This window comes from Rhincodon typus, chromosome 17 (genome assembly GCF_021869965.1).
Source record: "Rhincodon typus isolate 14 chromosome 17, sRhiTyp1.1, whole genome shotgun sequence".
NCBI lineage: Eukaryota > Metazoa > Chordata > Chondrichthyes > Orectolobiformes > Rhincodontidae > Rhincodon > Rhincodon typus.
The window spans coordinates 4,318,236-4,342,335 of NC_063348.1; the positions used below are offsets into that span (position 1 = coordinate 4,318,236).

At 41.9% G+C, this 24,100-nt stretch overlaps 1 long non-coding RNA gene across 1 annotated transcript; it reads left to right on the forward strand.

Annotated features, from left to right (window-relative positions):
• Window positions 1-369: 369 nt before the first annotated feature.
• Window positions 370-23,813, forward strand: LOC125485262. Its single transcript, XR_007263996.1, has 3 exons — window positions 370-601; window positions 22,773-23,006; window positions 23,211-23,813. It is a non-coding gene; the product is annotated as an uncharacterized LOC125485262 (long non-coding RNA).
• The last annotated feature ends 287 nt before the right edge of the window (window positions 23,814-24,100 follow it).

A 24,100-nucleotide genomic window follows, 5' to 3' on the forward strand; every position in this document is an offset into this window, starting at 1 on the left:
GAAGCTTGGATTCAATTCAAGCCCAAACGCCTCATCCCCACCGAACCCTCCAGCCCGCCGCTTACGTGCATCCTTCAGGCCGGGCGTTGAAAACGTCCGAAGCCAAGACAGCGGGCGATCCGAGCGTTGCTGCCCTTTGACCCGGAGAGGACAGCGAGGTAAGGTGGTGGACGGGAAGAGCCCCAGGGGGTGGGTGGTGAGGAGTGTGTTCCTGTCTCTCTACCTCTCCCTTGGTAAGGGTGTGTGTGGGAGAGGGGAAGGGAAGGGTGCCTCTCTCTGTCTCCGGGCGGGTGACGGTTGGTGCTGGAATGCTGCAGCAGTTTTGAAACAGCCCCGCGGCGCGAGCGTGAGCGCGCCGTCTGCACCTTGACCTCCCCGCTCAAACAAAACTGACCCTCCGGGGGGAGGGGAAACAATCAACCCAGACCTGCCGGCACTTATAGACCAGTGCAAAATATTTATTACAGTCTTTGTACCCAAGCGGTGACAGAAGTACGTCGCCGTTATGCTGATAGGCGTGACGGACGTTATTCCGGCGGAGGCGGGAGTCCTGTTCGTTGGGACCACGCGGGAATCCCCATTGCAGCCGACACTGTGAACGGTAGGCCTGGAACGTCTCCGTTTCGAGTCATGAATTCGGAGGGTTCCAATGAAATTGGGGATAATCTACTCTTGACTCTTGGGTAACTATTTGTCTCTACAAACTACCCGTTCCCTGTTAGTTCCTGACCCGACCCGCAATGAGGGATCTCATTGAAACTTGCAGAATACAGCACAGAGACAGACCCTTCGGTCCAACCAGCCCATGCCGGCCTGATATCCTAAATTAATCTAGTTCCATTTGCCAATATTGGACCCATCTGACCTACATGACATGATGGTGACAGGGTACTTTGCAGCTCCACTCTGCTTGCCAGTTCCTTTTCCTTTTCTTCTCTCTCCTCTCTGCAGTAATTCTATTCCCCTCCCACCCCCCGACCTTTTAACTAACTACCTAAGGAGTCAAGTAGGAGCTGGGTCACGAGCAGGCACCCGCATGGCGGGAGCTGAATGCACAGGCCGTGTCCTGCAGCAATGGCAGATCGAGCGTGAGCCAAAGCGACCATGGCGGATCAAGAGTGGGCCGGTTCAGCGGTGAGGTAGTGGCGGTGAGAGCGAATTGTGAGGCAGCAGCAGTCGGTGGCGAGAGTGGGCCTTTCGCATGGCAGTAGCTGCCTCCTGGGTGTCCTAGTGATTGGAGCAGCATCACTGTGGAGATAGGACTTGGGGCTCAGATCTGGACTTTTCTTTTTTCCTTGCTTACCTTTTGGCTCTGTTAAAATCTTTTAATTCTGGACTTTGTAACCAAGTGGGCGCCATTGAATGGCAACTTTGTGCACTTTTAGCTGTACTTATGTATTCCTATACTTAGTACATGTGACAAAAGATAAATCTAAACCCTTCCTATTCACATACCTGTGCCTTTTAAATATTGTCATTGTACCAGCCTTTGCCACTTCCTCTAGCAGCGCATTCCATACATACACCACCTTCTACATGAAAAAGTTGCCCCTTAGGTACCTTTTAAATCTTTCCCTTTCAACTTAAACCTATGCTGCCTAGTTTTGAGTTCTCCCACCCCAGAAGACCTTGGCTATTCATCCTATCTATGCCCCTCGTGATTTTATAAACCTTTATTAAGGTCATCTCTTCGGCACCAATACTCCAGGGACAGTAGCCTCTGGCTATTCAGCCTCTCCCTATAATGCAAACCCTACAAACCTGGCAACATCCTTATAATTTTTTTCTGTGCCCTTTGAAGTTTAACAACATCTTTCCTATAGCAGGGAGACCAGAATTGAATGCAGTATTCCAAAAGTGGCCAATACTGAGATGCCTGGTTAGAGTGGACATGGAGAAGCTGCTTCCACTGGGAGGAGAGACTAGGATTCAAGGTCACTGTGTCAGATTGAGAGGATAACCCTTTAGAACTGAGATGAGGAGGAATGTCTTCAACCGGAGGATAGTGAATCTGTGGAACTCATTGCCACAGAAAGCTGTAAAGGCCAAATCATTGAGTGTGTTTAAGATAGAGACAGGTTGTTGATTAGTAAGTGGATCAAAAGTTACAGGGAGAAGGCAGGAGAATGGGGTTTAGAAATGTATCAGTTATGACCAAATGACAGAGTAGATTCAATGGGCCAAATGGGCTAATTCTGCTCCTATATCTTATTGTCTTAATATTCTTACCCTTGTGTTGGCGAAAAAATATACATAGTTCCTTATAAGCTTCAAAATCATGGACTCATGGTCTTCCACTTGTTTGCCAGAAACTATCAATATATAGGAACCTTGGAAGTCCTGAGGCACTGCCGTAATTGCCTGGAAAGTTTAATCTTCCCAACTCTGAGTTAAAGTCAGAGACTTAAAAGGGTTATAGTTACCTTATAGTTAGCCAGGAAAAGTTTGAGGGACCAAAACCTGCTCTAATTGGTCTGCAGACTCCCGGAATACCTGACCCCACCAACCATACACTCCTCCTTAATAGCTAAACGCCCACCTGACACACAACTCTCTGATACCTGACCCACCTTAACCCCCATCCAAATAACTGCAGGCTATCTGCTCTCACAATTTATCTGCCATCCGACCTCTTCGCCCATTTAACTGCCCTCCTTACTCCATCTGCCATCCTCCCCCATCACCCACCCAACTCTACCTTCTTAAGCACCTCTCTCTGTGGCTTGTCAAAGTACTTTTGTGGCATTTAAACCCTGGAATAACTGCTTAAAAAGGATTTGGTTTGGCCTCCTGGACTTCACTAGAAGGTTTCCTGATCAGTTCCAAGTTTCTGAAGAGGCCCAAATGGGAAGTTTGGGCCAGAAACGTGGAACTCTTGGCAGGCTATGTGAAAAAGTAGCTGTCATTGCCACTCCTTTGAAGATTTGCCCCGATATTGAGAATGCATATTGGGTTATACAAAAAGTGCCTTTTGGATTTTTACCAAACCAAACAGATCATCGCTATCCCAAAAATTGACTTGGCAATTTTTATTCTACATCCATTTTTTCAGTACCCAGTTCAAAAAAATACTTACTCGAACACCACTCTTCCAACTCAATTAACTGTCTGCTATAACAGAGTTGCAAGGATTACACTGTCTTTCTCTAGTCTCACTACTCCACCATTACAACATACATTTACACAGAAAATGCTAATAACATTAACATTGTTTCTCTTTCCACAGATTTTACCAGACCTGCTGTGTTTCTCCAGTATTTTGTCTTTGTTGCAGATTTCTAGCATCCACTGTACTTTTTTATGACTTTAATTGTTTTATTCAGTTCCAGATATAGCCAATCATACACTTTCTCCACATTAGACAAAAAGATCTATCAATCAGACTCCTTTAACAAAATTATAATTGATTTATTATAAAATAAAACTTATCAAAGTAAATGCAAAATTGGCTAATACATTCAGTTAATATCACAAAAATATAAATGTTTACCCCTCTACATATCCCAAAATATAAATTCACACAGGTTTGATAAGAGCAATATAAAACATTCTCTGTACAGATTCAGTTTTCAAGAATAAATAATTTTGGCTAATAAGTATTCAAGGCAAAAAAGGATAAAAGTTTGACATGTTCAAATGGCTGCTGGTCTAATGATCTAGCATACAAATGTGGATATTGCTGACACATCCTGTTGTCTCTGGGAATCTTTGCAAATGCAGTCATTCAGGAAATATTGTTGATCCCTTTCAGAGGGTTCTCTTGCAAAAGCAGCTAGTCCAGGGCTCCAGATACCATACGGGGCCACAAAAAGGATTCTTTTCCCAGACCCAGGAGAATTGACCTGTCAAGTTCCTTTCCTTCAACAGGCTTCTCTTCAACTACCACAAACAATATCCAAAACGGAAACTGGAACTTAACAGTCACAAACCCTGCATGTGGTCTCCAATATACAAGCAGTTAGCACAAGAAATGAGACTACCAAAAAAATGCATTGTTCCACTGTCTTTTCATTGACCTGTTCAAAAAAACTTCCAGATATCCATAGTAATTCAAGTCCAAATCCACATTATTAGTAAATACATAGCATATTACACTGTACCCCATTCAGTTTACTACTCTTTAATAAACACTCCTTCCTCCAATCATTCTAGTTCATATCTGAAATAAAACAAAGAACTGGATGCTGGAAATCTGAAACAAAAACAGAAATTGCTGGTAAAACTCAGCACGTCTGGCAACAACTGGGGAGAAAGCAGTATTAACGATTCAAGTCAGGTGATTGTTCATGAGAACTGTATCGAGTTCGGATGAGGTGCCACCAGACCTGAAACATTAATTCTGCTTTCTCCTCACAAATGCTGCCAATGATTGAAATTTAGGTTGCAGATGAACTGGAGCCCAGGGCTTGTATTCAAATAGAGCTTTGGTTGGCAACATGAAGTTGATTCATCTATAGACTAGTGACTAGTTACAGATGACAAAGGCCATTTTGCCTGCCAGCAACCGTGTGATTGGTTATCAGGTAACTGAACTTGGGGTTAGAAACAAGGTACAGAGAAGTGATCAGATGTCCACCATCTCAGGAGCTGTCCCTCTATTTCCTGCCGTCAAAACCGACTTCTAAACCTGAAGAAAACCAGTTTGCCTTTCCTTCAACAGTTTCTGTAAGCTGTGACTTTTTATTGATGAGTCAAAGTCATTTTATATGTGAACTAGCCACCTTGTTCCTCCTGCAAACTTGTGGAAGCATTCAGAAAAGAGAAGCCATGGGGTAACCTGATCAGCAAGAATCAACTCAACAGACCTTGTGAACAAAGACTACTGAACTTCTTTGCAGTTTTCACCTTCATCCAAGTGTTTTTTTTAAGGAGATAAAAATGTTAGTTATTAATGTTATAACTGTTTACCTACAGCTAGATTCTAATTACTTGTAATAAATAGTAATTCTCGTTGAGTACAGAATCATGGTTCATGCTTTCTATAAATCTCAGGCTGAAAATCAAGTAACTTGATGAAGTTTGTGTACTTATTTTAAACTTTAACTTTTACGACATAGAGGCAATACGCAGGATCGATTTCCAGCATGCTACGTCAGTGACTTCTGACACATCAGAATGAAGGATGCATCCCTATTATCTCAGCAATAATCTTACAGGCACACTGACCGCCATCAAGAGTTACCTTTATCTCAACACTAAAGTGCTTGGTCTGCTGAAATGGTTATAATCAGTTTCCTTTCGAAAAATTCTGTGCATTTACTCAATGCTATTTTCTTTAGATAATATCTCTCTCCAACACATTTATAACAAACTGTTTAGTTCACTTCTTACTTATAATGGGCTTCCTAAAGTCATGTCTTCAGCACCCTGGAGGCTGATGTCCTCTCTGACACCTCCATAACCTTCATCTTCTGGAGTTTTCTTCTCAGAACTTTTCTCCAGCTAATTTCTCCTAAGCTGTACAGCTTAAAGGGAACATTTGTCTCCAACATGAGTGCTTGAAGACAGCTAAGAAAAGCAACTCTGCTATTATGTTACTTCCCCTCCATGAACTTGTTTTGGGCCTTCTGTCCACTTCGCTTACAACTTAAGTCAGGAAACACCTTAGCAGTTATTTCCCCAGGTGTCAAATGCTAGTCATCTAGCTAAAATCACAAAACTTTTTGTAAATGCTGTTTTGAACTCACTGTTCAAAATGATTTCCACCCTTCACAAAAAAAAGGGACATTCAAAGAACTGGACTGTAATCTAATTTTTCTTTAATTTAGAACCTAAGTGCGCAAATAACAATCATATCTTACATATCTTCATCACTTTTTTCTTTCACATCCATTCATAAACCAGATGGATCACCTGGCATCAACCTATGCACTGGAAAAGATGATGGCAGAAACATTTGGGGGCTAGTGCAAAAATTGCGAGAGCTGCCTCACAGCCTCATAAAGTGACAGCCTGACATTGTCATACTCATGGAATCATACCTTACAGAGAATACTCCTGACACCACCGTCACTGTCTCACCAGCAGGACAGACCCAGCAGGCACAGTGGTATACAGTCGGGAGGGAGTTGCTCCGGGAGTCTTCAACATTGACTCCGGACCCCATGAGGTCTCATGGATTCAGGTTAAATATGGGCAAGGAAATGAACTGCTGAAATGTACTATCCTCCCTCAGCTGATGACTCATTACTCCTCCATGATGAATAACACTTAGAGAAAGCACTGAGGATGGCATGGACACAAATGTACTCTTGGTGGGGGATTTCAGTGTCCACCACCAACAGTGGATCGGCAGCAGTACTACTAATTGAGCTGGTCGGGTGCTAAAGGACATAGCTGCTAGCCTGAATCTGCATCAGGTAGTGAGGGAACCAACAAGAGGGAAAAGCACACTTGACCTCATCCTTATTAATATGCCAGCTGCAGGTGCATCTGTCCATGACCATATTGGTAAGAGCGACCACCACACAGACCTTGTGGAGACGTAGTGCCGCCTTCACATTGAGAATAACCTCCATCGTATGGTGTGGCGCTATCATTGTGCTAAATGGGATAAACTTTGAACAAATCCAGCAACTCAAGACTGAGCATCCATGAAGTATTGTGGGCCATCAAGAGCAGCAGAACTGTACTTCAGCACAATCTGCAATCTCATAGCCTGGCATTTCCCCCCCTCAACCACTGCCATTAAGCCAGGGGATCAATGCTATTTCAATGGAGAGTGCAGGAGGGCATGCCAAGATTAGTGCCAGTCATTCTTGAAGATGAGGTGTCAACCTTGTGAAGCCACCAAACAGGACTACTTGCATGCCAAACAGCAAAAGCAGCAAGTGATAGACAGAGTTAAGTGATCACACAACCAATGGATCATAACTAAACTCTGCAGTCCTGCTACATCTAATCACGAATGGTGGTGGACGATTAACCGACTTACTGGAGGAGGAGGATCCACAAATATTCCCATCCTTAATGGTGGAAGAGCCCAGCACATCAGTGCAAAAGATAAGGCTGAAGCTTTTGCGGCAATCCAGCCAAAAGTGCCAGGTGGATGATCTATCTCAGCCTCCTCCAGTGGTCCCTAACATTACTTTTACCAGACTTCAGCCAATTCAATTCACTCCATGTGATATCAAGAAATGGTTGGAGGCACTGGATACTGCAAAGGCTACGGGCCCTGACAACATTCTGGCATTAGTATTGAAGACTTGTGCTCCAGAACTTGCCACTCCCCTAGCCAAGCTGTTCCAGCACATGTACAACGCTGGCATCGACCCGAAAATGTGGAATATTGCCCAAGTATGTCCTGTACATGAAAAGCAGGACAAATCCTACCCAGCAAATTTTCGCCCCATCAGTCTACTCTTGATCATCAGTAAAGTGATGGAAGGTGTTGTCAACAGTACTATGAAGCAGTTCCAGCTCAGTAATAACCTGATAACCTGACACCCAGTTTGGGTTCCACCAGGACCACTCAGCTCCTGATCTCATTACAGCTTTGGTTCTAACATAGACAAAAGAGCTGAATTCCAGAGGTAAGGTGAGAGTGACAGCCCTTGACATCAAGAAGCCCTAGTAAAACTGGAATCAGTTGGTGTCAGGGGGCAAACTGTCTGGTGGTTGGAGTCAGACCTGACACATAGGAAGATGGTTGTGGTTGTTAGCGATCAGCCATCTCAGCTCCAGGACACCTCTGCAGGAGTTCCTCTGGGTAGTGTCCTAGGTCCGATCATCTTCAGCTGCTTCATCAATGACTTTCCTCCATCATAAGGTCAGAAGTGGGGATGTTCCCAGATGGTTGCACAATGTTCAGCATCATTCGCAACTCCTCAGGCCCTGAAGCAGTCCGTGTCCAAATTCAACAAGATCCAGACAATATCCAGGCTTGGGCTAATAAGTGGCTAGTAACGTTCACACCACACAAATGCCAAGCTATGGCCATCACCAATAAGAGACAATCTAATCATCGCCCCTTGACATTCAATCTCCTGGGAGTTATCATTGATCAGAAACTCAACTGGAGTCCCCACATAAACACAGTGGCTGCAAGAGAAGGCCAGAGGCTAGCAATACTGCGGCGAATAATTCATCTGATTCAAGAATGCTTTTCCCTCTTGTTGGTCCCCTCACTATCTGATGCAGACCCAGTCTAGCAGCTATGTCCTTTAGCACCCGATCAGCTCCTCAGAGCATGACCACCATCTACAAGGCACAAGTCAGGAGTGTGATGGAATTCTCCCCACTTGCCCAAATGGGTGCCATTCCAGCAAGAAGCTTGACACCATCCAGGATAAAGCATCCACCTGGTTGGCACCACATCCACAGACATCCACTCCCTCCACCCACAATGCTCAGTAACAGCAGTGTGTACTATCTACTAGACACATTGCAGAAATTCACAAAAGACCTTTAGAAGGATCCTTCCAAACTCACAACCACTTTCATCTAGAACAACAAGGGCAGCAGATACATGGGAATACCACCGCCTGCAAGTTCCCCTCCTAGCCACTCACCGTCCTGACTTGGAAATATATCATCATTCCTTCACCGCCACTAAGTCAAAATCCTGGATTTCCTCCCTAAGGGCATTGTGGGTCAACCTACAGCATATGGACTGCAAAAGTTCAAGAAAGCAGATCACCACTACCTTCTCAAGGGTAACTAGGGATGGCTAATAAATCTTAGCCAGCCAGCGATGTCCACATCCCAAATGAATAAAAAAAATCATGGCAGATTGTATTGTATTTATCTGAATACAACACACTAGGCAGAAAACAAATTGGAAAATAAAGACATTTTGCACACCTTTACCATGAAAGTTTTTTTTAATGCATAGAGCACATTTGTAGGAGAGGTCGGATTATTTAAAGGCCTCTTCAGTTACCTTGAATCCGCAAATTTGTGGACAATTTCTATGTGATTTGACCTATCACAGTTTTACTGTACTGTTGGTGGGTAAATCTAGAACAATCCATTAGATCTAATGAAATCCATTCAGTAATTAAACTGCGATTTTCCCACACTTGGTAGTGTGATCTGCCAAACAGCTGTGGATTCTGGGTCAATTGAAAAGTTCAAGTCTGAAATAAACTTTTGTTCAGCAAGTAACTGAACTGAAATACAGATGAGGCATGATTTATTAAAATGGCATAACTATTTCAGGCTGCCTAATGACGTTCTGATCCTAGCACAATGCTCCTGCAAATTGTTTTGGAGTGCTGGTCTTTCTTAATCCATCTGGGTGAAACTGTCTATGTAAATGGACTGAATTGACTCCTTTCATTGTTTACACAACAATTAATTTGTTAAAATTTATGTTTAGAATCAAATTGGATGGAGAAAAGACTCAGTCTGTTTTTTTTTAAATTTGTTCATCTTGTGGGATGTGGTCGTCGCTGGCTAGCCAGCATTTATCGCCCATCCCTAGTTCCCCTTGAGAAGGTGGTGGTGAGCTGCCTTCTTGAACTGCTGCAGTCCACCTGCTGTCGGGTTGACCCACAATGCCATTAGGGAGGGAATTCCAGGATTTTGACCCAGTGACAGTGAAGCAACAGCAATATATTTCCAAGTCAGGATGGTGAGTGGCTTGGAGGGGAAATTGGAGGTAGTGGTGTTCCCATATATCTGCTGCCCTTGTCCTTCTAGATGGGAATGGTCATGGGTTTGGAAGGTGCTGTCTGAGGATCTTTGGTGAATTTCTGCAGTGCATCTTGTAGATAGTACATACTGCTGCTACTGAGCGTCGGTGGTGGAGCAAGTGGATGTTTGTGAATGTGATGTCAAACAAGCTGCCACTTTTTCCTGGATGGTGTCCAGCTTCTTGAGTGTTGTTGGGGCTGCGCTCAGCTAGGCATGTGGGGAGTATTCCGTCACACTCCTGACTTGTGCTTGTAGATGATGGACAGGCTTTAGGGAATAAGGAGGTGAGTTACTTGTTGCAGTATTCCCAGCCTCTGACTTGCTCTTGTAGTCACTGTATTTTCGTGGTGAGTCCTGTTGAGTTTCTGGTCAATGGTAACCCCCAGGATATTGACAGTGGGGGAATTCAGTGATGGTAATACCATTGAATGTTAAGCGGCAGTTGTTAGATTGTCTGTCATTGTTGCCTGGCATTTATGTGGTGTGAATGCTACTTGCCACTTGTCAGTCCAAACCTATGATCCAGTTCTAAGTCCATTTGAATATGGACTTCTTCATTATCCGAGCAACCACGAATGGTGCTGAACATTGTGCAGCTTTCAGTGAACAACCCCACTTCTGATTTTTATGATGGAGGAAAGTTCATTGACGAAGCAGCTGAACATGTTTGGGCCTAGGACAATACCCTGAGAAATTCCAGCAGAGATGCCCTGGAGCTGAGATGACTGACCTCCAACAATAGAACTGTCTTCCTCAGGGGACATAGGTTTAAGGTAAATGGGGTAAGTTTAAAGGAGATGTGAGGCAAGTTTTTTTACAAGAGGGTGCTAAGTATCAGGAATGCGCTACTAGAGGAGATGGTGGAGGCGAATACAATAGCAACATTTAAAAGGCAGCTTGACAGATATATGAACAGTCAGAGAATATAGGGATATAATCTGTGTAGAAGCAAAATGTTATAGATTAGAAACAGGTCATGCGTTGGTGCAGTCTTGGTGGGCTGAAGGCCCTGTTCCTGTACTGTACCGTTCTTTGTTCTTAATAAGTTGAACTAATTGTGATAATGTCAAGAGCAGGAAAAAAAATCCCATAGCACAGCATTTCTCCAATGGATTAGTTGCAGGGACTAGATCCTTAGAACTTTTAAAGATTCATGCAATTATTCATTTTCACACTCATATGTCTGAACTTGGCTTCGATAAATTTCCTCCTATTGCCAACTTTACTGCTATTCGCAATATGGCCCTATATTATAAATAGGAATCGCTGCAAATCAATGGAAAATGTTAGACTTTGACCAAGTTGATCTTTATCGAATGTGATGTTTACATTGCTGAAAAGGAAGTTGACCACTGATTGCAAAAACCCTGCAACCATTTTTGTTTTGATATTTTAATCAATATTAGCCTGGACGTCCACCTCCTTTTAGCCTTTGCCTCTTACTTTCTGCATCAGCTTTCGTACAACTAGCATTTAGATTCATCCTTGTGTGTGTCTATGTTTAAAGTTGGAGTAGCATGCGAATGAAAACTGGTCAGTGTTGGTGCAGTTATCCCACAGGTTCACAACCAAATATACAAATGTTCAGAAAGAATTAAAGCCAGATCAGATTACAAATAGATCTCTCTGAATTTGGTTATCAACTTGCAGGATGAGTGGAGGGCACTAGCTGATATGAAGTGGTGGATACACTCATTAGGGATCTTGGACCATACATTATATAGTTTCTAATAATGGGTTAAGATGCGTCAAAAGTTCGATGGGTGCAAGGGATTACAGTAGATGTGTTTTTATTTATGGGATGCACAGTGGATATCAATGAGTGCACAGTGATTATTATTCAGTGGGATGCACAGACTACTTATCAGTCACATACTGAGGTTGAATGGGTTGTGGGGGCTGGGAGGATCAGTGGGTGTAATTGATATGTATTGCAGAGTGAATCTGCGTGTAGATTGAAATCAAGGGGCAGCAGGTCTATGTTGCTTCTTAGGTATTAGTAATGTTGGAGGTATAGCAGGCAACAGTGCAAGCATGGTGCACTGTAGGTAATAGTGAGTTTAAGTGTACAGTAAAGAATAAGGATAGGTATCGTGTGTATTAAACAATGCCAGTGATTGTAGGATGGTGGTAATGAACAGCTATGGGGTGCACAGTTAGATGTGGCTTGCAAAGTAATGTTGGTGAATTAAAGAAAGCTAAATCAATTAGTGAATACAGTTGAATGCAAAATTTGTTTCATCAATTTTGTTCAGACTGCAGTTCTAGCCATCACCTTTAACTGCACATTACAGAAGATTATCATGATGACTTCTGGTAGTTCAACTTGAGATGGCCTTTCCTTTTCAAAGAATTCATAAGAAAAACCATCTTCTTTTGTCTGAAGTGTGATGCCAACTGGTGGTGAATTTTCTCCCGATTCCTACTGATTTCAATTGTCTAGGGAACTTTGATTCCACATTTTGTTGGATGCTGCATGGATTTCAAGGCAATTACTCTCATTTCACCTCTGGAATTCAGCTCTTTGTCCCTGTTTCAATCAAGTCTTCATGATGATCTGGATCATGCAGGTTGTGGCAGAAACCAAACCAAGCATCAGAGACTAGACTGTAAGTAAGTGCCACATAATAGTGCCTTAGACAACAGTGTTGCTGCTGAAGGAATTGTCATTAGATGGATTATATATGTCCTGATTTTGGTGGACAGCGCATAACTGCAAAGTCCTCCACTTTGTTGACTGGATTCCAGTGTTGTAGCTGTTCTGGAACATCTTGGTTAGAGGCATAGTTAGTTCTGGAGCACAAGTCTTCATCACTGTAGCCAGGATGTTGTCAGAGTCTATAGACTTTGCTGTAACCATTGCTCTCAGCTTGAGCTCACCTGGAGTGAAATAAAGACTGATTTCTATGACGATGGAGATCTCTGAGGGAAGCCAAGATGGATCACTTACTTGGCACATCTGGCTGATGACGCACTTCACTCCTTGTCTTTGGCACTCACGTTCCAAAACTACTATTCCTGTAATATTAAGAACTCCCACCCAAAGAGTACAGAGGGTCAATCACTTGAAGCAGTAACACAAAGCAGAGCATTAAAAAAGAATCAATGCAGACGAAGAAGGCAGCAAAGTCATAAGGAGTACTCTAGATGAAAGAGAAGGAATCGAATTCTATAATTAACTGAAGTGACAAGAAAAGAATACTCAGTTGAGTTTGGAGGTAGAGTTGGAGAAGAGTAACAACTTGAGTAGCACCAGTTTAAACTGAGGGGAAAGAAAAAATAGTGTCACCTAGAATTGTGAGGGGACAGAGAAAAGAGTCAGAGAACCAGCATGATTAATGAAACTGAAGGTTTAATAAGATAGTTTAATAACATTGTTACTGTTAGGCAATGGGTCAAGGTAGTGTTGCTGAGAAGACTGTGTCAAATGCTATTTCAAACAGGACTGAAAAGGAATGTCCACTCCATTATCTGGAGCTGAAATCTGCTGAGATTGCAGCGATATATAACCATAGGGCTCCTGCAATACTGATCTTTATGTAATTCAAAAAAAATCCTCAAAAGAGCATGGGCTGAATCTTACGTTGTCTTGGCAAAATGTCAGTTTCCTTCTGTTTAACGCAGGGTTTCTTGCCATAAGGCCTATTGAGATTACTCACCATATCTTACTAATCATGACTTATTAACTACCTGTCCTTACAGCGCCCTCTCTCCATGTCGTTCAGGCCCCTATAAGATTCCATCTTTCTACATATTGAAAAAAGTACAAAGGCCAAATCCTGTATCAATTTTCCTTTAAGATTTTCCAGCAGGTGGGCTGTTCCTAAGGATTTGAAAATGGTCTAGCTATCTGAGCTATAAGAAAAAGCACAGGAGCAGCCCTGGTCAGACTAATTTTTCATCCAAATGGATAAGAAACAGATTTAGCATATGGAGATTATTATGTTTCATATAGCTTAGTTTTGCACCGTAGCACAATATGATGTCACAGCATTGTGTTGATGGTTATTGTGCCCCTTCTTAATTGCCATCATGCACAGCTATGTTTGCAGTAAATCTTTGTATGTGTGTGTTTGGAAATTGAATTAAAGAACTAGTAGGTACAAAACAAAAATAGCATTCATGTAGATGTTTTACACTTTTGTTCAGAAACATATCAACACACTCTACTTCAAAGTGAAGTTATGCAGACAAAGGCAAGTAGGACCTACAAACAGCAATGTAATTAATAAATAGTCAATCAGTTCTGGTGTTGAAGGATTGGAAGGCAGATTTTGGCTGTGACACTAGGTAAACTCGCTGATCTTCTTGAAGTAGTGCCATGAAGTCTTGCCCATTTACCTGTGTAAGCACATTGAGCGTTGCTTTAACATCTCATTTGAATTTTTCTCCATAACTCATGCCATGGGTTGACACGACTGGAAAATTATGAATGTGTGTTCTTTTGTCAAAAAATATGAGGAGCTGGGTATTGCCCATTCCCCCAGTGTTTAAGAATTCATGGACCGCAAACGAAGAGGAGTACCATCACCTTCAAGTTGTTCTGCAGTTCATATGTCATGCTAACTTGTACCATCACTGTCAATCAATCAACATTGTAGAATTCAGAACAACAAGATGACCTTTTAGAAGATCACTTACCACTCCTGATGACCACTACCCCCCCTCCTCCATATAGTCTCATGTTAATAACTTAAGTATAAAAGGAGCTGATGACCAGAGCCAGGAACTGCATGAGATGTCAAGAAGTTCTTCATGGCTGAGTGAAAAAGATTCTCAGATGTCAGGAACTTTTAAAAGTAGATTGTGAGTCTTTAATGTAAAACATATATATGTTACACCCGTAATTGCAGGATTAGATACACTTTAACATTCTCATTACTTCTGAGACAATAGGCTCAAATCTTCTGACCTGAGTCAGAATTCCTATTTTCCCTCTAATGTGTATTGACAGTGCATCAAGCCTTGGAAGGTGTATAAATGATAAAATTGTTTATTTTACACTTGCATGTTAAACCTTGCCTGCTGGAATTTCTTCTTGGGAATTGAACTACAGAAATTGTAAGATCTTGCAGTATTTTTAATGCATTAAACATATTCCACAGCTCACTAATCTTCCTGTACAAATAATCAACATAGCCAGGAACATAATTTTCTCACTCCAATAGACTGGATTTGGAGAAGAGTTAGAAAATAGGAATGACTTTCTCTCCTTGGAAGTGGTGGGAAGAAGAAATGAGGTGAATTAGCCCCAAAGATAAACTTCTTGCTGCTTCAGCAAAAAAGCGCTGGGCGAGAAGGTCTCGACTCACCAGCAATTAAGGGCCTGAAGTGGTCAATTAATGGCAATCTAAGGCCATCAACCACGGTGACCTGCATGCTGAGTTTTGGGAGTGCCTCAAATTGCTCCAATTAGGGGGCAGTTGGAGAGACAGATGGTGGAAGAACAGGGGAGTGTGCTCTGGAAACCATCACCCTGCCCTTTCCTCTGACTCCCCCAAAACATTTCTCCACGACCCACTTCTTGCCCTTGGGTCCCCTGAGGTGAAGACATTAAACAGCAGTATACAGAACCCAGAAACTGCTAGTTCTAAATGGCTGGAGACTTGCAGTTTCTGGTGACCTGAGTTTTCACTGTCGAGCTTTATGATAGGGTGAGATATGCTCCCTCAGTTGCTTGTCAGCTGATAATGAGCTGAGTGGTGGATAATCTAGTGAATTGCCTTGTCAGTGGGGGTGACTGTTACTAGCCATTTAAGAGAGTCTCCCCACTTAGAAAAATGAAGAAATTCTACCCTAAGAGACTGTGCAAGAAACTGTATATTGTATTTTAATATTAGAGAGTGCTAAGTAAAATGCATAGGAAATTATCACAGTTGTATTGAATAAACCTATTAAACAGCCTTGATTAGTAATTTGGTATAAGCAATACGTAATGTACTGAAACAGATGAAGACTAGAACTGCCATTCACATATTTTCCTGAATAAGCGGAACTCTAATGGCATCATTGTAACTGTCCAGACAAAGGAATAATCTTAATATTTCTGCTTTGCTTGCTTTCTAACGAGTCCTCGTCAAAAGTGTGTGTATGTTTGAATGTCAGCTGAGGATAGAATCTACAAGGCACTTACTATCTGGATTCTCATATGCACAAAGGTTGCTGAATGAAGTACCATGGCTCAACCAATTCATACAGAACTGTACAAAAACAGAAGTTGCTAGAAAAGCTCAGTAGGTCTGGCAGCATCTGCAAAGAAAAAAATCAGATGTTTTGGGTCCGGTGACTCTTCCTCAAAACAGATTCTGATTTTTTTCTTCACAGATGCTGCCAGACCTGCTGAGCTTTCCCAGCAACTTCTGTTTTTGTTCCTGATTTACAGCATCTGCAGTTCTTTTGGTTTTCATATAGAACTGTACCCAGCAAAAGGAAAAAAAGAGTAGGAGATTTAGATCATGGGTTTAGAGTATAATAATCAATGTACTTGCTGAACAGTAGCTAGTAAGATAACCATCCAGGCTTTGTTCAATGATACATTTCATGCTTGCATGACTACAGAAATGAAGTCACCTGGACAGCACACTGAGGATCCATTAGCAACGAAAACAAATTCAAAGAGAGCATTGATTAAGCACAGAAATGTTTAAATATTGTGTTATTAAGATGATGTGTTATCCAAAATATTAACTTGTACTATCAGCAGTTGGTTGTATATTTCTTAAATTCTTGGACAGAACACTTTTCATAGGAAAGGGCGCTGTCTAAAACAGCAACAACACTGTATTTGAAAAGAACAAGAGCTTTGGATGAAGACATGTTTAGAGAGAGTTCCATGCCCCAGGCTGTGCTTGAAAAATTATTATTTTGAACAAAAATGCTTGACAGAACTTGCCATGGTCTATGCAAAAGTCTATGCCTTCTCTGTCTTTGAATCTGCTCTCATCAAAGTGTATGACTTGAAAATCCGCAGGAGGGCCTCGTTGCCATAAGTGGAAGGTCCCTAAAGATGGAGCCTGGATCTACACCACTGTCTTCAGCAAAAGGGTATTTAACAAGCTATAACTGATCCAGGAAGAAACTCCAATGCTAATAGCTTGTAAAAAAAGTGACTTCAGCTCCAGCGTTTAGACGATCTATGAATTACTCTATTTTTTCTGAACGTAACTATTAATTAGCCAATGTACGTTTAGCATCTCCCTAAGTTCAAACTTTGTTGTGGCCAGTAGATGGGTGGGTTAAAGAAAGGAATCAGTCCATTCATCCTGATTGAGTCATAACAGTGATTAAAATTGTGGTCTGCTGACCTTCAGAACAAAGAAACTCACAGCAGTTTGGAACAAGCCCTTTGGCCCCACCATGTCTGTGCCAACCATGATGCTAATTAAGCTAATCCCCTCGGCGTGCCCATGGTCCCTCTTCCTCGATTTCTGCCTGTTCATGTGTCTGTCTAAATGCCTTTTAAATGTTGCTTACATATCTGCTTCTACCACCTGTGCTGGCAGCGTGTTCTAGGCACCTACCTCTGCGTAAAAAGTCTTGTCTCGCATGTCTCCTTTAAACTGGACCCCTCTCACTTTAAACCTATGCCCTTTAGTATTTGATATTTCACCCTGGGTAAAAGACTCTAACTATCCACCCCACCCATGTCTCTCATAATTTTACATACTTCTACCAGATCACCCCTCAGCTTCCAACACTTGAGCAAAAACTTCTCCTTATGGGTACAATGTTCCAGTCCAGGCAATATCCTCTTCTGCACCCTCTGCAAAGCCTCCACATCCTTCCTGTAGTGTGGTGACCAGAACTGCACATAATACTGCAAATGTGACCTAACTAAAATTTTGTACAACTGCAACATGACCACACTCAATGCCCCAACCAATGAAGGTAAGCATCCCAAATGCCTTCATCACCACCTTATTCACTTGTGTTGCCACTTTTGGGGAGTTATGGACTTAGACCCCAAGATCTCTCTGTACATCAATGTTCCTATGGGTCGTGCCATGTAGTGCATACATTCCTCTTGAATTTGACCTCCAAAAATGCATCACCTCACACTTGTCTGGATTAAACTTCATCTGCCATTGTTCTGCCCAAATTTCCATTTGATCTGTATCTTGCTGTATACTTTGACAACCCTCCTCACTATCACAACTCCGCCAATTTTTGTGTCATCTGCAAAATTACTAATCATAACACCTAAATTTTCATCCAAATCACTTATATACATTAGAAACAACACTGGTGACATACCTCCAGTCAGAAAAACATCCTGCCACAACTACCCCCCTGCCTTCCATGACCAAGCCAATTTTGTATCCAACTGACAAACTCAGCATGGAACCCATGTGACTTAAGTCTGATGTAGGTGCAACCGAATGATATTACACACATTTTTCACAGGACTGCTGCCAGTGGTTATGAATAGAAATCAATTACTACCATACAAATATTTGAGACATGTATTCAGCTCCCTCATCTTACTTACCCTATACCAATTTCCTATGGCTCAGGTAATAATTCAGAGATTTTTAAAAATTTAGTCACTAGCTGCTCATTCTCCCTTAGTAAACTTTCTTTCCTATTCTTAACTATTGGTGCCTGCCTGTATCACATTAACTGGATCTTCCCCCTCCCAAGTTCCTCTCCAGCCCTGACCCTGCAAGCCCTGAACAGGCTATAAAAATACAGCCTCCCCAACTCCTGCCCTTGGATATGTCTGTTACTCTGACTGTAATGTTCTTTATTTCCAATCTTGTAGTTACTCCCTCCATTTGAATGGCTTCCTATATTGCAAAGCCACAGCTTGTTTGCTCATCTAGCCTGTAGTGCCTGCACTCATCCATAAAAGCTGCAAGAACCTCAAAACTGTTGGACAACTTTAGGCTCAGAGGCTCCTGCACTTCTGGCTTCTCAAATTCCATACTTCATCTGTTGTCACAGTTCCCAGTCCCTGACAATTTATCCAGTAGAATATCCTACCCTAAGGTGTATGATGACTTCTGTCGCAGTGTCCAGGTAACTTACTCCTGCCCTGATACATTACAGTGTCTGTAATTTGGAGTGCAGCTCATTGAATCTGAGCTGAAGCTCTTTGTCACAGACACTTACTGCTGATTGGTTGCTGTGCATCACACTTGTCCAGAATCTTTCTCATATTGCAGCTGCAATACTTCATCTGCTCTACCATCTTTATTGTAGTTATTTTCTAATAGGATGTGGGATGGTAGCTAAAGCCGACCAGCATCCACATCCAGAAGATCATCAGCCGCTATTTCTACCATCTCCAGTGAGATGCCACCACCAGACACATATTCCCTCCCCTCCCTTGTCCACCTTCTGCAGGGACCGTTCCCTCTGGGACACTCTGATCCATTCTTCCTTCACTCCCAACGTCCCTCCACAGTCTCACAGTACCTCCCCCTGCAATCACCGAAAGTGTAACACCTGCTCATTTACATCCTCCGTCCCAATATGCAAGGACCCAAACATACCTTCCAGGTGATGCAGCACTTTACCTGTACTTCTCACAATTACTCTACTGCATTCACTGCTCACAGTGTGGTCTCTTCTACATTGGGGAAACAAAGCCTAGACTGGGTGACCACTTCACAGAGCATTTATGTTCTGCCCGCAGAAAAGACCCTGAGCTTCCAGTTCCCTGCCACTTTAACACACCACCCCGATACCTGGCCAACATCTCTTTCTCAGCTTTGCTGCAGTGTTCCAGTGAAGCTCAGCGCAAGCTGGAAGAAAACACCTCATTTTCCGCTTGGGGACCCTACAGCCCTCTCGACTCAATATCAAGTTCAATAATTTTAGGGCATGAATTCTCTCATGTCCTAGCCCCCTTACCAGACACCAGGCCATGTTATCACATAGCCTGCCATTACACACTACCTGTTGTTAGCCACTAACAGCTTCCATTAACAGCTATTCACCCTTGTAGTCAAATCATTATCAATTCCTTTGTCTGTTCCACTCTTCTTCTCTCTCTCTTTGGGCTCTATCGTTTACTCCTTACCATCTCCTCCACCCTATCTTCTGCATTCGAATCAACATTTTCCTAGCTACCATCAGTTCTGAGGAAGGGTCACCGGACCTGAAATGTTAAGTCTGATTTTTCTTCACTGATGCTGCCAGACCAACTGAGCTTTTCCAGCAACTTCTGTTTTTGTAGCTTCTTACAGTCCTTGTTTGCATCTCTTAATTAATTAAAAAGTAATTGCTTAAGGGTTATAAGTTCACGATTTTTCTAATTTCTAGACATCCAAATAGCTGTGTACTAAACAAGTTATTTAGACACTCTATAGCAGCAGTTATTCATTAGTTAATCAACTTATGATTTTCACCTGAGCTCTCTATTTGATTTTTATTTTATTTTCAAACTCAGTCAGCACACACCAACTCCTGCAGGAAGGTACATTCCTTGGAAGTTTCTCTGCAGATCTGCCACTGCAACTCCCTCTCCCAACTCCCTCCAGGTGAGTCATGGCACCTGAGCTGGGTCTTCACTTATGCTGTCCTTTCTACTTTCCTTCCACTGCTGTTGCCTCCCTCAATTTCCTGCAGATTAGTGAAGGCCCCTGGGCCTGGGGTCTTGGTTTATTCTTTCTTCAGTGGGTTTCTCTCAAGTCCACTGCCATTACTGCCTCTCCTGAATCCTTCCAGGTAAATGAAAGACTCCTAGCCTGGATCTGAAATCATTCTCTCCTTGGCAATTTCTTCACTGCTCCACCAATTCTCCTAACTCACTGCTGTGATTTGAGGGAGCTTTTGTGAATTGCTGCAGCACAGCTTCTGGATGATGCTGGAGTAAATGGACAAACAGGAGTTTTAGTCATACCTAGCACATACAATGTGCACAAATATGCAGCAGTGTCCACCACCTACGAGGTGCATTGCAATAACTTATCAAGACTTCTTTGACAAATCTGTGTCCTCTGCCACCTGGAAAGGGCAGCAGATGCATGGCAACACCACCATCTGCAAGATCCCCTCCAAACAATGCAACACTTGACTTGCAACTATATTGCTATTCCTTCACTGTCATCGGGTCAAAGTTCTCCAAGTCCCTTCCCCAGCACTTATCCAAAAGAGAAAATCAGCAGTGCAGCATTACTTCAGTAATGATGTAAGTTTGGCATAGCTTATATGATCAAGCCCATAGTCTTCCAACTCAAAGCTGAGAGTGCAGCCATTAGGCCAACCCAATACTTCCAAAATAAAAATTCACTTTCTGCTGCAATGAATCAATCATTTCGTAAAACATTGTGAAGCAAATTATAACCCTGTTTAATAAGTTTATCATTAATACAAAGAAAATAAAGTTCAAACGTATCAATAAAAGCTAAGTATGCACTGCTGACATTTGAACATGTTCATTATTTGATACAGTAAGTTGCAAAACATTCAAATGTTACTGAACTTAAATAGAACATGGAACGCAATGAATTCATATTTATGAATTACCCTTTCTCCCTCACTGTCACCAGCTGTCACTTCCTCTTGTCACGGAATCTGTGGTTTCAAAGTTTGTAACTTTTTGAGGCAATTAGAATGGGAAATTGATCATAGATGATGATCCCAATGGTGTAGGGCAGGGAGCCTGAATAAGACACAGCTTCAGTCTAGAAGCAGAGAATAAGCAAATATACAATTTCTGCAGCTGTTCTTGAAGATAACATTGGTGGATTTAGGCTATCCAAACTGCCAGAAGTAGAATTGAGGAGGTTCTGCAGATGTATGTCCCTTTTGGTGAGGACTGTATCCATGAAATTTAGATGGGTTGAACACTGGAGATCAGAGTAAATCCTGGAAGAGGAGCTGAACTTCTTTGCAAGGAAGACAGAGTTTTGAAGGACTTAGTGACTGAGATTTATGACGTTTGTGCTGAGTGATAGCCAACCAATTCCTAAAATCTGTCTTAGTTGTATCGGCCATTTAATTGACAATATGAGGTTTGTAATCAACTGCATTTTGATTTCTTGATTCATGCTAACTTTAGTTGATTCTGGCACTTACAGTATAGTTGGTTAAGCACGATAGAATTTAACGTTTGCCTTGTTTGACAGTTGAAAGCCTTTGGGTTAGACCATGGGCTCTAGTGGCTTCATTCTTTCAGTAAATAAGTGAGATTGTGGATTTCTTCTATTGCCAAGATAAAGTTACTGATCTCAACCAAGATCACAATACTATCTTCTCTAGGCATTCTTTGAATTATTGATTGTATCTTTCTGTCATTCTAGCCATCATCTCACTCTTTTTCTTAATTAGAATTTTTGTGGTCGCTTATACTATCATATGTATGGTACAGTTATATAACGCTCTACTGCACCACAGACAAACTACATAAACAATGTGAGCAACCTTTACCTGATCCAGGAGGTTTGTCTGCTTTCAGTTCCAAGGAAGGGGCATTCAGTGTCTTGCATTTCCATACCAGACGATGTCTCCCTTCATTAGGCCACACAGGGCGGAAGAAATTCTTCCTCTTCTCAGTCCTAAATTTTTCCACCTTATTCTGAGACTTCTTGCCTTGCTTTCAGGACAACCAGCCAGGGAAGATTCTTCCTATATTTAATGAATCAAGCGCTTTTAGAACTTAATATGTTTCAATGAGATTGCTTTCATCTTCTAAATCCATGCATGCTTAGCCTGATGAACCTTCTATGTACTTCCTCTATGGCAAGTATATGATCACTTTCAGTCTCCAGTTCCTCTACATGTAGCTTTCCTGTGTGCTTGCCAGCTACTCGGCCTGCTTGCCTGTGGTACCGTGCAGAACTGGAGATGAGACAGTTGTTTTCAGGTCTTTCAATCTAGACAAGGGAGGCCACATGTTGTCCCCTCTCTCACTGGAATTGGATTGTATTTGAAGTGCGTAAGTGTGTTAGACTGATTGCAAATGAATGTCCTTTCTTGTTTTGCCTTGTAAGGGCAGTTTGTATGGATTTAGGGGTTTTGAGCCTTAGACTCTTATGGGAATGGTTTGGCAGCAGTGTTCAGCATAAGACTACTTTGATGCGATAAAGTCAGACCAAGTTCTTTAAGTTTTTCAAGTAAATTAAAAATGTTGTTTCATTTCCCTTATTATATTCACTTAAAAAAATCTCATTGTTGAAATTTTTAATTAGATTAGACTCAACATTTTTAGGAAGAAAGGTCCAGATTTCCAGCAGGATTTGTGTGAGGATGTACTTTTTGATACCACTACTGAATCACCCAAGACTGATGCCATATTTGTGACCCTTAATACTGCAAGCTCATGAGCAAACAGCCTCTTCCCTGACAAAAAGAAGATCATTGATAAAGCAATTGGAAATGTTTGATTCGACCAGATACAGATCAGCACAAGTTCATCAACTACGGTATGTAGTTCAGTTTATAAAACATTTACTAAAGATCAGGTCTGATTTTACGACTTGCCTTTTTCCTTATCATCAGAAGTTGAATTCTCAAAGTAGCCTCGTAGGAATAATATTTTTCTATATCCATACTAGCAACGTGTACTGTGTAACTGTTCTATTGCCTACACTGACGACACTGCTTTGTATGTTTTGTGCTTTGAACAGCTTCTTACTCACTCCAAGTTCCAGTTCATCTGCTTCCAAACAGAAGGTTGGCTCAGATCCAGGAGTGCAGCAGGTTAACAGACAGATTCCCATTGTGCCTGAACAGAAAAATAATAAATTCATAATCAAAAGAACTTGTACAGATGATATTGCTTCTAACTGATCTACATCAGATGGCATATTCAAGCTAAATGAATAAGAGAACGAAGGAGAAGCAACAGAACAATGAACAAAGCCTGTCCAAATTCCCTTCAAGCCTCATTGTATCATCCTCATAACTCATTCCTACATCATTATGTTGTCTGCAAACTTTTCAATATTACATTTGGTGTCCACATTCAGATCAGTGATACAGATTGTGAACAGCTGGGTTCTAAGCACAGACCCTTGAAACACCCTACTCATCACACATTGCCAACCTGAGAATGACCCATTTATTTCTGCTCTGTTTTCTTTCCATTAACCAATCCTCAGTCTATGCCAGTATGTTACCCCGATCCTATGTACTGCTGTTTTGTTTATTAATCCCTTGTATGGGATCTTATTAACAGCCACTGAAAATCCAAATACACAACACCCACTTGTACACCTTTATCTACTCTATTAATACCACCCTCAATAAAATGCCAACAGGATTGTAAGATGTGATTTGCTTTCATACATCCATGTGATATATGCTGAAACTGATCATCATTTTCTGAGTGACTAGCTTTACATCATTTGTAGTAAATTCTAGCATTTTCCCTGCAACTGTTATCAGGCTAACAGATCTGTAGTTTTGCATTTTTTCGGTCCCTTCATTCTTAAATACTGGGGTTGCATTTGCAACCCACTGTAGGCACTGTTCCAACATCTGTAGACTTTTGAAATAATCTATGTCTTGAGTCCCT